The 13,634-nt window shown below is 42.8% G+C and overlaps 1 long non-coding RNA gene across 1 annotated transcript; it reads right to left on the bottom strand.

The window, feature by feature from the left end:
• Nucleotides 1-8,790: 8,790 nt before the first annotated feature.
• On the bottom strand, nucleotides 8,791-10,307 carry LOC140201793 (uncharacterized). Its single transcript, XR_011886962.1, has 3 exons — nucleotides 10,156-10,307; nucleotides 9,589-9,720; nucleotides 8,791-9,007 (listed from the first exon to the last, which is right to left on the bottom strand). It is a non-coding gene; the product is annotated as an uncharacterized lncRNA (long non-coding RNA).
• Between the last annotated feature and the right edge of the window lie 3,327 nt (nucleotides 10,308-13,634).

Raw genomic sequence — 13,634 nt, 5'->3', positions numbered from 1 at the left:
TATTTTGAATGGTCGACCTCTGTTCCTATATTTTATGGTCTCATGGTCAGACTGCAACAGCACACACGTCCGCATGGAATTCCATCTGCCATATTTCAGTCGAATTTTTCTAGGGGCCACGTCAACGCTTGAAATTTTGATCACATTCCTCGATAACTACTACATAGCCGCATTCTCAAATTTGCTAAGTAAATTTATGACATTGTTATCCAAATCCTACTGTTGTTCACAATCAACAACGGACCCACAATCGTTTTTTTTTTTGGCACACCACAACGAACAGGCATTCAATAAGAAAACGTACTTCGCTGGCGAGGCCAGGGCTTAACCCAATTTATTCATTCTGTCTGAAATCCAAACGACTGAAGCTTCTGGATTAGTCTCCGATGATGGACTTTGTCAAAGTTCTTGGAAGGCTCCAATTGGAAAGCGTCCACTTTCTTTGCTTCATCAACTTCCCTGCTAACCTCCTCGAAAGTCTCGACAGGACTGGTTAGATACGACCTACCAAAAACAAAGACATGTAAACTATCCCTAACCAGACCCTGTCTATCAGGATTTTTAAATATTCGATCTCTTGGAATGCCTTCCAATAATTTACGCATTACTGGCTTCGGGCTCACTGGCCTATTATTTCCTGACTATTTATGCTTTGAAGACAGCTGCAGAGCCTCTGCAATTGCCTACCAAGCATCACTTTGCTGATAAACATCCATTGCCAATCCACATTTGTACGATCCTTTCTGATGATGTAAAAATGTCTTTGTCAAATTAAGAATCTCCAAGAGAGAACCACTTCTATATGTTTGATTCATTACTTCAAAATTAATGTATTTGTGATCGCCCAATATTTTCCCATTCTCGTAGATCTGTCCTTTGCCGTTTCTCGTTTCTAACAGGAGATCTCGTGCGCACTCTTTTATTGAATCTTTTTTATGTTGAGTTCGGAAAGACTCCTCAACACTTGTGACAGATTTATCCCATCCAGGCATTTCACAGTCTGCTTGTCTCAGATAATACGAAGAAGATACAATTACGTAGTATCACCACCTTGTTTTTCTTGTAACGTTCTGCTATTTCTCTACCAATCCGCCGCTCTAAATCTCATTGACATCTGGAAAATCGAGAAAATAATCACACTAACGTAGTCATACCTTTTTTTTTTCATTTCTCAGTTGTACACATGTGCCTTTCGTTGATGAGCCATCCCGGCAATGCTGTCTGGTATCTTTTCCAGACGAATGACGCTGAAATTCTTCCTCTAATACCGCACATTTCGTCATACCTAAAACAGCGGAGTCCCGGAATACTGAGCTGTTAGGCTTGTCCTGCCTGTAGCCAAGTTTCAGTAATATGCCACAATGTCATAATTGCAAGTTATGATCTCAGCCCAGTCATCTGCGTTAGTTAAAATACCTCTTGCACAGAAATGGAAGCAGCGTCGAAAATTAGGCCCAAAGTGCTCAACTATTCAGTTGCTGTCCAGTCCTAACATCCACTTTCCCCACCACAACAGCACCAACTGTCCCAGCGCTGTCTCTCCCAACACACTGTAATTCTAGTTTGAATCTCCCGGGGCATCACAAGCAAAACCTCCTGTAACATTATTGGTCTCACACTAGTTCAGCTGCAAATGTACATTTTCCACAAATCCCACCACCCCTAGAAGAAAGTGAATGGGCCTCACTGGCTGAGGGAGCTTCGGACATCAGTAACGCAGGAAGATCCAGACTTACAGTAGATTTGTTATGTTCAGGATTTTTTTTCAGAATTGGTGGATTCTCCAATTTTATTCACTACCCGCAGCAGCGCTGGGCTGGTCATCTGCAAAAACATCAGAAACATTGCACAGGTAGCATACATTATTTGAGGAATGAATGAATGTAAAACACATGATCTGATTGTATTTACTTAGGCAACCCAAAAAAAGGAAATAATTTTATCAGAGCCTTTATTATAGTTTTAGCTGTTATATTCCTGAGTGGCATTGCCTCTGGAAACGTAGACTCTGTGCATATAATGGTCAGCAAAATTGATGTGCAGTTTTGGTTTTTGGCAATGGGCCTACACAATGTATAATAATTTTTGAAAACGGCTCGCCACATACAGGTCGTCGTTTCAGGCCGAGACCATTCGGCAGGACTAACTGAAAGAAGAGATAGTAAGAGATTTGAAAGTGGGAGGGGGAGGGGGAGATCCGAAATGATAGGAGAAGACTGGAGGTGGAGGGATGGAGCTAAGAGCTGGATAGTTGATTGGCAAAAGGGATATGAGAAGATCATGGGACAGGAGGCCGAGGGAGAAAGAAAAGGGGGAGAGGTAGAAATCCCAGATGATGGACAAGGGATATAGGGAGAGGGACAGACGGAGAAAAAGGAGCGAGAGAAAAAGAATGTGTGTATATAAATAAATCACAGATGGGGTACTGGCATTAGCACCGGCCTCCCTCCCCCTCCCCGCTCTGATCCAAGTTCTCATCCGTGCTGGATCTTTACCATCCCCTCTGGCCTTCCACTGTCTGAGGCAGAATACTCTGTCTTCAGTAAGGTCTTTACCTTTGTACCCCTTCGCCCACACCTCAGCGAGTTCTGCTGGCTCCGTCTCCGAGCCTACTTCTTCGGCAAGGACTCTCCCACCCCCCACTGATGACCCTTTCTCCAGTCTTCAACCCTCCTCCTCTTCATGGACACCCCGCTCTGGTCTTCTGCCTGCTCCGGATCTCTTTATTGCTAACTGCCGACGGGACATCAACCGACTCTAATTCACCGCACCTTGTTCCGATGCCAACCTCACTCCTTCCGAACGCTCTGCTCTCCGCTCCCTCCGCACTATTCCTAACCTTACTATAAAACCCGCCGATAAGGGGGGTGCTGTTGTAGTCTGGCGTACTGACCTCTACCTTGCCGAGACACAGCGACAACTCGCGGATACCTCCTCTTATTTACCCCTAGATCGCGACCCCACTAAGGAGCATCTGGCCATTGTCTCTCACACCATCACCGACTTTATCCCCTGAGACATCTCCCATCCACTGCTACCAACCTTATAGTTCCCCCACCCCGCACTTTCTGTTTCTACCTCCTACCCAAGATCCACAAACTTGCCTGTACTGGTAGACGTATTTTCTCAGCTTGCTCCTGCCCCACCGAACTCATTTCTGCATAGCTCGACACTGTTTTATCCCCCTTGTTAAATCCAACCACGAAGCACATCTTTCGCAAAACCATCCCCCGCACCCCCCCGCTTTCGGCAGGGATCGCTTCCTACGCGACTCCCTTGTCCATTCGCCCCCCACCATCTCTCCCCACCGATCTCCCTCCTGGCACTTATCCTTAAGCGGAACAAGTGCTACACATGCCCATACACTTCGTCCCTCACTGCCATTTAGGGCTCCAGACAGTCCTTCGAGGTGTTGTGATACTTCACCTGTGAGTCGACTGGGGTGATATACTGCGTCCGGTTCTCCCGAAGCCGCATTCTATATATTGGCGAGACTCGACGCAGACTAGGAGATCGTTTCGCTGAACACCTACGCACTGTCCACCAGAGAAAGCAGGATCTCCCAGTGGCCACACGTTTTCATCCAACATCCTATTCCCATTTTGATATGTCTATCCACGGCCTCCTCTACTGTAAAGATGAAGCTACACTCAGGTTGGAGCAACAACACCTTACATTCCGTCTGGGTACCCTCCAACCGGAGGGCATGGATATTGACTTCTCAAACTTCCGCAAATGCCCCACCTCCCCCTCGTACCCCCTCCGTTATTTATTTATATGCACACATTCTATTTCTCTTTGTCTCCTTTTTCTCCCTCTGTCCCTGTCACTACACCCCTTGCCGATCCTCTGCTCTCACCCCCCCCCGCCACTTTTCTTTCTCTCTAGGCCTCCTGTCCCATGATCCTCTCATATCCCTTTTGCCAATCAACTGTCCAGCTCTTGGCTCCATCATCCACCCCCGCCCCCCACGTCTTCGTATCATTTCGGATCTCCCCCTCTCACTCCCACTTTCAGATCTTCCACTAGCTCTTCTTTCAGTTAGTCCTGACGAAGGGTCTCGGCCTGAAACGTCGACGGTACCTCTTCCTAGAAATCATACCCGGCCTGCTGCGGTCACCAGCAACTTTTATGTGTGTTGCTTGAAATGCCAGCATCTACAGATTTCCTCGTGTTTGCGCGTTTAAACATAACATTGTAGACTGGTTTCCTAGAGCTGATCCGGAGGATAAGAAACAACCTGTTGGGTGAATGATGACCTGAATGATAGGGCTAAGGACTGAGTCATCGTTTTTCAAACCAAAGCAGAATGTAGTGAGACAACTAGCAACGCGAGGCTGATGATAGGGCCAAACAGCAGTCAACTAGTAGAGTTGTAATGTGGATAGAGGCCAAAGGAAAAAGGCCAACGAATACAGGACTGAATGTGTACTATTCGACTGGACGTAATGCTAATACATAAGATAAATCAATTAGAGTAAAGTTACAGTTTGGAATATATGACGCTATGGGCATCACAATCGTGACTAAAAGAAGAATACTGCTGGGGAGAGCTTAACTTTCAAGGACAGTGCGAAAGGACAGACAAGTAGACCGATGGGGTCGGGTTGCTGCACTGGTGAAAAAAAAAAGTGCAATCAAATCATTGGAAAGAGTTGGCAGAGAATCCGAATCTATGGAGTCGTTGTGGATTGAGCTAAAAAAAAAAAAACTGCCAGTGATAAAATACGCTGATGCAAAATGTAAGAAAACCTCTGAAAGGTAGCAAAGGTGTGGTATAGAATTACAATGGGGGATGGAAAGCATATCAAAAACGCAATGTTATGACTGTAATAGGGGATTTCAATACGCAGCTAGTTTGGCAAAATCCTGAGAGAAAAAAAAATGTAGAATGTCTCGTCGATGGTTTTATAACAGCCCGTGAATGAGCCCACTGGGGATCACCTATTTTGGATTGAATGCTGTGCAAGCAATCGGCGACGATTCGAGAGCAATAGGTACAACAACAGCAATGAGACAGTAGTCACATATGATAGAATATATATGAATACCGTTTGAAATGTACATGTTAAGTTCAGATGAATCAGTATTACAGTGGAATTAATGGAATTACAGAGGTATGAGTTAGGAGCCAGCCAAAATTGATTAGAAGGGAACACTGACACGGGTGGCATAACAGCAACTGCTGGAATTTCTGGCAGCAATAGGGAAGGTGCAGGATATATACATCCTACATGCAGGATGACACAAACATAACTGAAAAGAGAGTCAAAGTCAACATAAAAGCCAAGGGGAGGGCATATTATTGAGCAAAAATTAGTTTACAGTTGGAAAATTGGGAAGCTCTGAAACACCAACAAGAGCAATAAAAAGTCACAAAGGAACATATGCAATACGAATGTTAGTTTGCCTATTATACTAAAGTTGATACCAAACATTTCTTCAGAAATATACAAATGAGAAGCGCGAGTAGATACAGAACGTTATGAAATAATGCCGGAGAGATAATAATGGGGAAACAATAAAATGGCTGACGAACTGAGTAAGTACTTTCCATCAGTCCTTAATGTGGAAGCCATTAGCAGTAAGCCAACATTTCAAAAGTTTGAGGGGGCAGAAGTGAGTGACTTTGCCATTACCAGGGAGGAGTTTTTGTGATCGGCTGAAAGGTCTGAAGGTAGATAAGTCACCTGTACAAGATGCTGTAACGCCAGGATTCGGAAGGTGGTGGTTCAGGTGATTGCGGAGGCATTAGTAATGATCTTCCAAGAATCAGTGGATTCTACCATGAATCCTGAGGACTGGCAAATTGAAAAATCCACTCCACTCTCCAGAGAGGAAGAGATGCAGAACAGAGGAAAATATAGGCCAGTTAGTCTGACCTATACATTGATAATAATATGGCTCCGGGTAATTAGAAGCACAGGGTAAAGTAGGCCAAAGTCAGCGTGGCTTCTTTAAAAGAAACCAATGTCTCATAGACCTGTTGGAATTCTTTGAAGAAATAATAAGCAGGATAATCGGAATATAATTCTTGCGTTTTGTGTACTTGGATTTTCAGAAGCCCATTTACAAGGTGCCACACACAAGGCACGTTTCAACGTTAAGTGACAATGGTATTTCAGGAAATATACGAACATGGACAGAGCATTGGCTGATTGATAAAGTGTTAGAATGAAGAGAGCATTTTCTGATTTGCTACCAGTCACTTCAGGCGTTCCACAGTGGTCTGTTTGTGGCCGTTACCTTTTTACATTATATGTCATTTGCAAGAAGGATTAGATGGTTCAGCATGACGTTTCATATGCTGCAGGAGTCGAAGACTAGAGAACACAACCTCAAAAAATGGATGTTCACTTAGAATGTCGGTGAGGAGGAATTTCCTTAGTCGGAGAGTGGTGAGTCACTGTAATTACTTTCTACAGGCGGCTGTGGAGGCGAAGTCCTTCGGTATATTTAAGGTGTATGTTATAGAGTCTTTATTAGTCAGAGAATAAAGGGAAATGCAGTGAAGGCAGCAGATTGGGGCTGAGATGGAAACAGATCTTACATTATTAAATGGCAGAGAGACTGTGTGGATCAAATTGCCAAATTCTGCCAGATATTATGGACTTCTGGCATTATACAGAAAGAACCAGAAAGAGGGACGATTTCTTTCTGCACTAGTAGCTAATGTTCTGATCTGCACTTCATTGCCTGAAGCTTCATTGCATTAAAAATGTTCTGTCTAAAGGAATAGAAAGGCTTTGGAATATAGAACACCAATTTTGGATAAATTACCTCTTCAATCAATCAACAGCTAAAAGATGAAATTATTCTGATATTCAAAGATCGAAAAAACTTCCCGCACAAGAAAAATCACAGAAAACCCTTTTCAACTGCATCATATAATTTCTACTCATAACATGAGTGACACTGACATTTATCTTCTTCCATTTTTATTTCTTTCATAATTTCATAAAATCTCGATGTCATTGTCCGGACGCACGTATATTACTGACCTACGAATACCCTTGAATTGTGTAAACCGTTCAGACTTATATGAACAATTAAGGTATAAGGCGTTAGCCTACAAGAAATTTATCAAAATGATAGACCTGAAGCGACATCAGTTCTCAGCTGATGAGACTTCTCCACTAAAGTTTAAGACGCAACGATGTGAATTTATAGGACAGGAGACGAATGGTGTTATCGACTGGAGTTCCGCTTACAAGTTTATTAAATAAATGCAGTACTGCAGCAGCAATAGTGAATTATATATTCTGTCCTTCGATTCTCATTCCGTGATTTTGCTGCTAAACTCGTCACAAAGCAACAACGATCTCCACGTCCTGCTGAAGCTGGACTGTATTCTGAGAATGCAGTAACTAATGCACTTCAAAATTTACGCTTATAACAACTCCACTTAAATTTCATCCAAACAAATCCTCAATTTTGGAGTACATCAGAGTGGAATTAAGTGACTGGTTGTGGAAGTAATCTTTAATCGAATGTCCGTAGATGAAGCACACTGACGAAATAGAAGACATTCAACCAACACACATCAAAGTTGCTGGTGTACGCAGCAGGCCAGGCAGTATCTCTAGGAAGAGGTACAGTCGACGTTTCAGGCCGTGACCCTTCGTCAGGACTAACTGAAGGAAGAGTTAGTAAGAGATTTGAAAGTGGGAGGGGGAGGGGGAGATCCAAAATGATAGGAGAAGACAGGAGTGGGAGGGATGGAGCCAAGAGCTGGACAGGTGATTGACAAAGGGGATATGAGAGGATCATGGGACAGGAGGTCCGGGGAAAAAGACGAGGCGGCGTGGGGAGGGGGGGAACCCAGAGGATGGTCAAGGGGTATAGTCAGAGGAACAGAGGGAGAAAAAGGAGAGAAAGAGAAAGAGAAAGAATGTGTGTATATAAATAAATAACGGATGGGGTACGAGGGGGAGGTGGGGCATTAGCGGAAGTTAGAGAAGTCGATGTTCATGCCATCAGGTTGGAGGCTACCCAGACGGAATACAAGTTGCTGTTCTTCCAGCTTGAGTGGGTCAGGTTGGAGGAACAACCTGATCCATTCGACCGGAACAAGTCCAGGCCTGGTCTTTATGTGCTGCTATTGTGACTCCCGTCCCCCTTTCCCCCACCAATTCTCTGCAATCCCGTCTCCCTCACATCCCATCAGTTCCTGGGTACTCAGAGGCTCCATCGTCCGCTCACCCCAACCCTCCCCTCTCCACTGACACCCTCAGCCTCCCCCCTCCCACCTTTGATCCCAGCTCTCATCCATGCCGTGTCTTTACCATCCCCTCCAACCTTCAACTGTCTGAGGCAGAACGCTCTGTCTTCAGTAAGGGCCTCACCTTTGTCCCTCTTCGCCCACACCTCAAACACTCAGGTTGGAGGAACAACCTAATGCTCATGGTACGTATCTCTGGTGCATACAGGAATTCATGTGGAAACAGTGTGGCGGTCTTTCTGTGCCCCTGATCTGGCTTGCGTTTTGAGAAAAATGTGAACACATTAATACGATGATATATTTATTTAATTTGCCTGAAACTTTGCAGAACAATGCAAAAATGAATCTCCAACTGCCAACATCGATAACAAAATAAAGCGTGATAAAGCCGTAAATCCATTTATCTTTAAACGACTTCATAGGATATTGGAAAGGCTAATAGAGGCAAATTACATTTAATAATCAATCGACAAAAATGGTATGATCTTTCTTTTCGAAATATATTCTTTTTTTTATATATCTCCGGACATTTGCATACAAATAAACAAAGATTTTTTTTATTTCTTGCAACTAACAGGACAAGAGTCGACAGAAGTATACTCCACATAAGTCAATGTTTCTCTCACAGGTAATTTTGCAATAGAAGTCAAAAAGATGTGGATCTGCATGCTCATTTTCCTTGATAGATGAAAGGATAGCTTCTCGATCGAAGTCAGAGCATTTCCATTCTCTTCAAGACTGGCATTGGAATATGGGATCGTGGAGTGGCTGCTAATCTACCTGAGACTGAAAACAAAGTTCACATATTATGCCGGCTAAGAGTAGACTGGAAATAAATAACACTTGAAATATTGCTCGTTTTTTTTTATTGCACTGATGGAATTGTAAGGTATTGTCTATTCTCAGTGAAAGTATTCGTGTTTTCAAATTAAGTAGTCTTTATTATGTGACATTTAATACAAAAACACCAAATTCAATATGCGAGTGAGAAATTGGCACGGCAAACATAAATTATGGAAGATCACCGGAAGCGATTTAATCAGCAGCACGGATTTAGTGCATCTCATCTGTGTAGGAGGACCAGCTGCTGGGGAGATAAGGTCGGAAATAAGTTCAATCCCTGGAAATACAGTGTATAAAGAGAAATCGGCGTGGGGTATGCACAATCGTAGGGTCACGTGTTTCGGATAAGCCTCCGGGATGACAATTTTGTCTGCGTGAGAACAGAACTACTTGTGAATCACTTTCCCAGGACACGTATTTTTAAGAAATTCCAATAAAGATTGCATTTATCGAAATCATAAGCCGGTCACTAATTAGTTACCCAGAGTTTCAGCTACTGCGCATGTGAAAGAGACTGCATTTACCTTAATTTACGTGACCATCTTGGGCAACTGAAAGCATCAGCAGATCGCCGGCTTTGTCGGCCATCAGGACCAGATCATCAGGAGAATCAACAGTTTTACTTTCCGGGCCGCCATATTTTCTCGGAAGCAGATCTAGAAGGAAGAATAAATGAAACTGATATTCCCAAAACCACATGTTGTACAGCGGAATCTGCTGAATGAGAGATATTCTTTTTGTTCTTTGTGCGATGGGCATTTCGATGAAGGACGGACATTTATCTATGCTCTGGCTATTAACAACGTATTGCACACGAACTCCAGCCACGAATTATTCCTCAAAGCCTCCACACGGAAATGAGTAAAACGCAATGAACAATGAAATAACTTTTCGGTCAATTACTCGCTTAGCTACAGAGGATTTTTTTTTTTTTGTCACGCACATTAAATAACCCAAATCTATCACAAAAGTGTTAGATCTCAGATCAGTTTATATTGTGCATGCCTGTACAACTTCCTTTGTCAGTTTCTATTCGCGGCCAGCATGAGGTAGAGGTAGAAAACAAAAGCAGAAACAAAACATGCACCAACCGGGAACACAGTGGTTTTCTTCATTATATTCTAGTCCATGAAAGGTGACATTCAATGGGTCACTGGTGTAATAGTCGATTTGATTGAAGGAATCAATGGAACCAGAGTCTGGGAGACAGTGAAAAAGATAGGTGATGGAAAGACTTATTTTAACTTTGGCACAGAAGTCATAAACTGTTCGTCATCTCAGTGACCATACCATAGAGTATGGTGGATGTTTAAAACCGGATGCGGGCACAGCCTCCATTCTCTATTGTAGCAAAACAAACATCTGTTTTCTCTCCATTACAGTAATTTCTTTGCTCAGTTCATATTCCACCACTTTAGCTTTCATTCCACAACTTCGACAACTTCTGAGTGAAAAAAAAAATCTTTTGTGTTGTCCTTGAACATTTGACCATTCACACTTAGCACATTAACTGTAGTTCTCGTCTCAACCAACCTCAATGGAAACAATCTGACTGCATTACGCTACACACTGGTCTTAATTTAAAATCCTCCTCCTCATTATTGTCATTTTGTGCTCTGCCGTATGACATGTGCAATCATGGTCTTTATCCATCACCACGATTGTTCTCGGCATTTTTTTTTCTTCGGATGTTGTTTGCCTTTGCCTTTTTCTGCACTGTGTCTTAATAAGAAGGTTCACCCGAGCCATTATCAATACTCTTCAGGGATTGTCTGCCTTTCTTTGTTAGATAAATATTTCCACCATTTCATGTCGCTGACAAATCTCCTTCATTCTTAAATACTTTATGTCAAGAAGAGGTAATTTATTTAACCTTTTCCTATTTCTCAAGTCCTGCAGCATCCTTGTATTTTGCATCTGCACTCTTTCATTCTCCTTGACATCTTTCGTGAGGGTAGGTGAAGATAGCTGCTGATAATACTTTAAATTAGGTTTCAATAACGTCTTACAGAACTTGAACGCATCATCCCATCTCCGCTAATTAGTACTTTGACTTATGAAGTCCAATGTGTCACAAGCTTCCTTTATGACCTATTCTACCTGTGACACCCCTTCCAAAGTATAATGCATCTGTTTTCCGGGATCACTCTGCCCTACTGCACTGCTCGATGATCCACCGCTCAAGGTGTAAGTTCTACCAAACTGTAACACTTTACATTTGTCTGTATTAAATTCCATGTATCATTTACAGCCAACTTTTCCATCTGGGCCAGGAATTCCTGCAAGTTCTGACAGTGTTCCTCGCTGTTCACGACACCCCAATCTTGCTCTAACGCTCAGATTTCCAAATTCCATTTGACCAAACTATCGTCGAGATCGTCAGTAATAATGACAAACACCAAGACATCCAGAAACGACATCTGTGGCACCATGATGGATAGGCCTACAATCAGAAAAGTAATAATCTCGGACCAGTTTATGGCTTCCCCCGTGAAGCCAATGTCTATTCAAAATTACCACCTTATTTCGAATGCCCGGATGTCTCAAGGAAGACCCTGTCAGGCCTTGTAAATTTATTGACTCAGGGCAGCATCGCGTGCTCCTATGTAATGTAGACTTGAAGTCTGCTTTGCTGAACATCTAAAAAATCCTTCCATGTCCGGAGTGCACACTGATGCAAAAAATCATTAAAGACCTCCATCATCCCTCTCAGCTCCATGCGAACACTCTGATCTTCAAGAAAATAAAGTGTGCATTCCTATACCTTTGCTCCGAGCATACCTGTAACAGTGTTGGGATTGCCTTCAACTTTTCTACCTGAGCAACCTCGTGCCTTCTTTTAGCCCTCTTCATTTCCTTTTTGTGTGCTTTCTCGTATGTCCTATACATCTCCAGTACACCTCACCTCATTTGCTCCATCCTGATTATTCCTTTTATGCATCTCTCTCTTTTTAAACAGGGTCTCAATTACTTTCGAAAGCAAAGTTTCCTAACAATGTTATTCCCGCTTTTTATTCTGACAGCAACATGCAAATTTTATGCTGCTCAGCATTTCACTTTTGAATGCTTTTTACTTACCAAGTTCACCTTTGCCAGAAACAGCTTGTCCCAGTCCACACTTGCCCGATCCTTTCTGATACTGTCGAATGTGTCCTTTCTCCAATTAAGAATGTTAATCGGAGGACCAGATATATCCTTCTCCACAATGATCTTGAAACTAGTGGCATAACATGCACTAGATGAAAAACTGCAAAGTTTTCCCTTACAAAAACTTCTGCCGCTCGCCCTGTTTCATTCCCTAATAGGAGATTTAGTATCATGCTCTTTCTCGCTGGGCATTCAATGTACTGATTAGGAAAACTCTCATAAACACTTCTGATAAACTCTGTCCCAAACGTTGAAGTATGGGAATCTCAGCCAATAGATGGAAAGTAAGATTCACAACTTATGTTTCATGAAAGAGTCTGTGTTCCTTTTTCAAAAATGTGGCCCTCTAAATCCTGCGGACTGTGGGGTAGTCTGAAAATTCTCCTTAAAGTCTTCATTCCTTTCTTATTCCACATTTCCACCCACAACGCCTCAGTAGATATCCTCTGCAGTCCGAGCTTTGTCTCTGAATATAATTCCTCATGCTCATTCACGTCTAAGACAACGGAACCCTGGAATTAAGCTGCCAGTCCTGCCCTACTTTCTTCCTTAGAACAATGTCAAATTGCAGATCGGAATCTTGAGAAGACAAAGTTCACTCAAGTTGGCCTCAGGCAGCGACTCGTGCTGCTCAGCATGTAGAATAGTGGATAATCAGCAGTTTGGATTAATTGGCAGACAAAATTAATGTATGTCAGATGTGGTAAAACCTTTGACAAAGTCAGGAAACAAAACCTTGAGCATAGTATAATTAATGCTCTGAATTGCGCATATTTCAAGACAAGAAGTATCATAGTGAAGGCAAATTAGCTCACAACATGGATTAGCACATCGTGCTATACCATTGTAGGCATTCGTAAGACTTAGTTGAAGGGGGCAGGACTGTGGTTACATAGCTTCAAATAGGTCAGAGCGGGAGCGATTAAAGAGGAAAGCTAGCTTTACAAGTCAGACAAAATGTCACTTCGTGCTGTCATGACAGATTGGAGAATCTCCTGAGGCGTTATTAATGGAACTGAGAAACGGGAAAAGTTTGACCTCGTTATTGGGACTATGTTACAGACTACCCGGCAGTCCGCTGGACTTAGAAGAACAAAATTGTACAGACATTAAAGACTGCCGCCAGAAACAGTAGGTCGTTGCAGTGGGTGATTTTAACTCCCAACAGACTGACCAGGATTCTGATACTCCAAAAGAACAACAAAATATAGAGATTGACAATTGTATTCAGGAAAGTTTCCTTCATCAGTACCTAGAAGTGCCAGTGATAGAGCGTGCGATACATGATGTTTTATTAGCGGAAGAGACAGGGCAACTGACAGAAGTTTGTATATCAGAAAGGACCTGAGCAGTATGGATTGGGAAAGGCTGTTTTCTGGCATAGATGTACTTGGTCGCTAGAATGCCTTCAAGAGTCAAATTT

This window comes from Mobula birostris, chromosome 8, assembly GCF_030028105.1.
Source record: "Mobula birostris isolate sMobBir1 chromosome 8, sMobBir1.hap1, whole genome shotgun sequence".
Classification (NCBI taxonomy): Eukaryota; Metazoa; Chordata; class Chondrichthyes; order Myliobatiformes; family Myliobatidae; genus Mobula; species Mobula birostris.
This window is presented reverse-complemented; position numbering and strand designations above follow the sequence as displayed.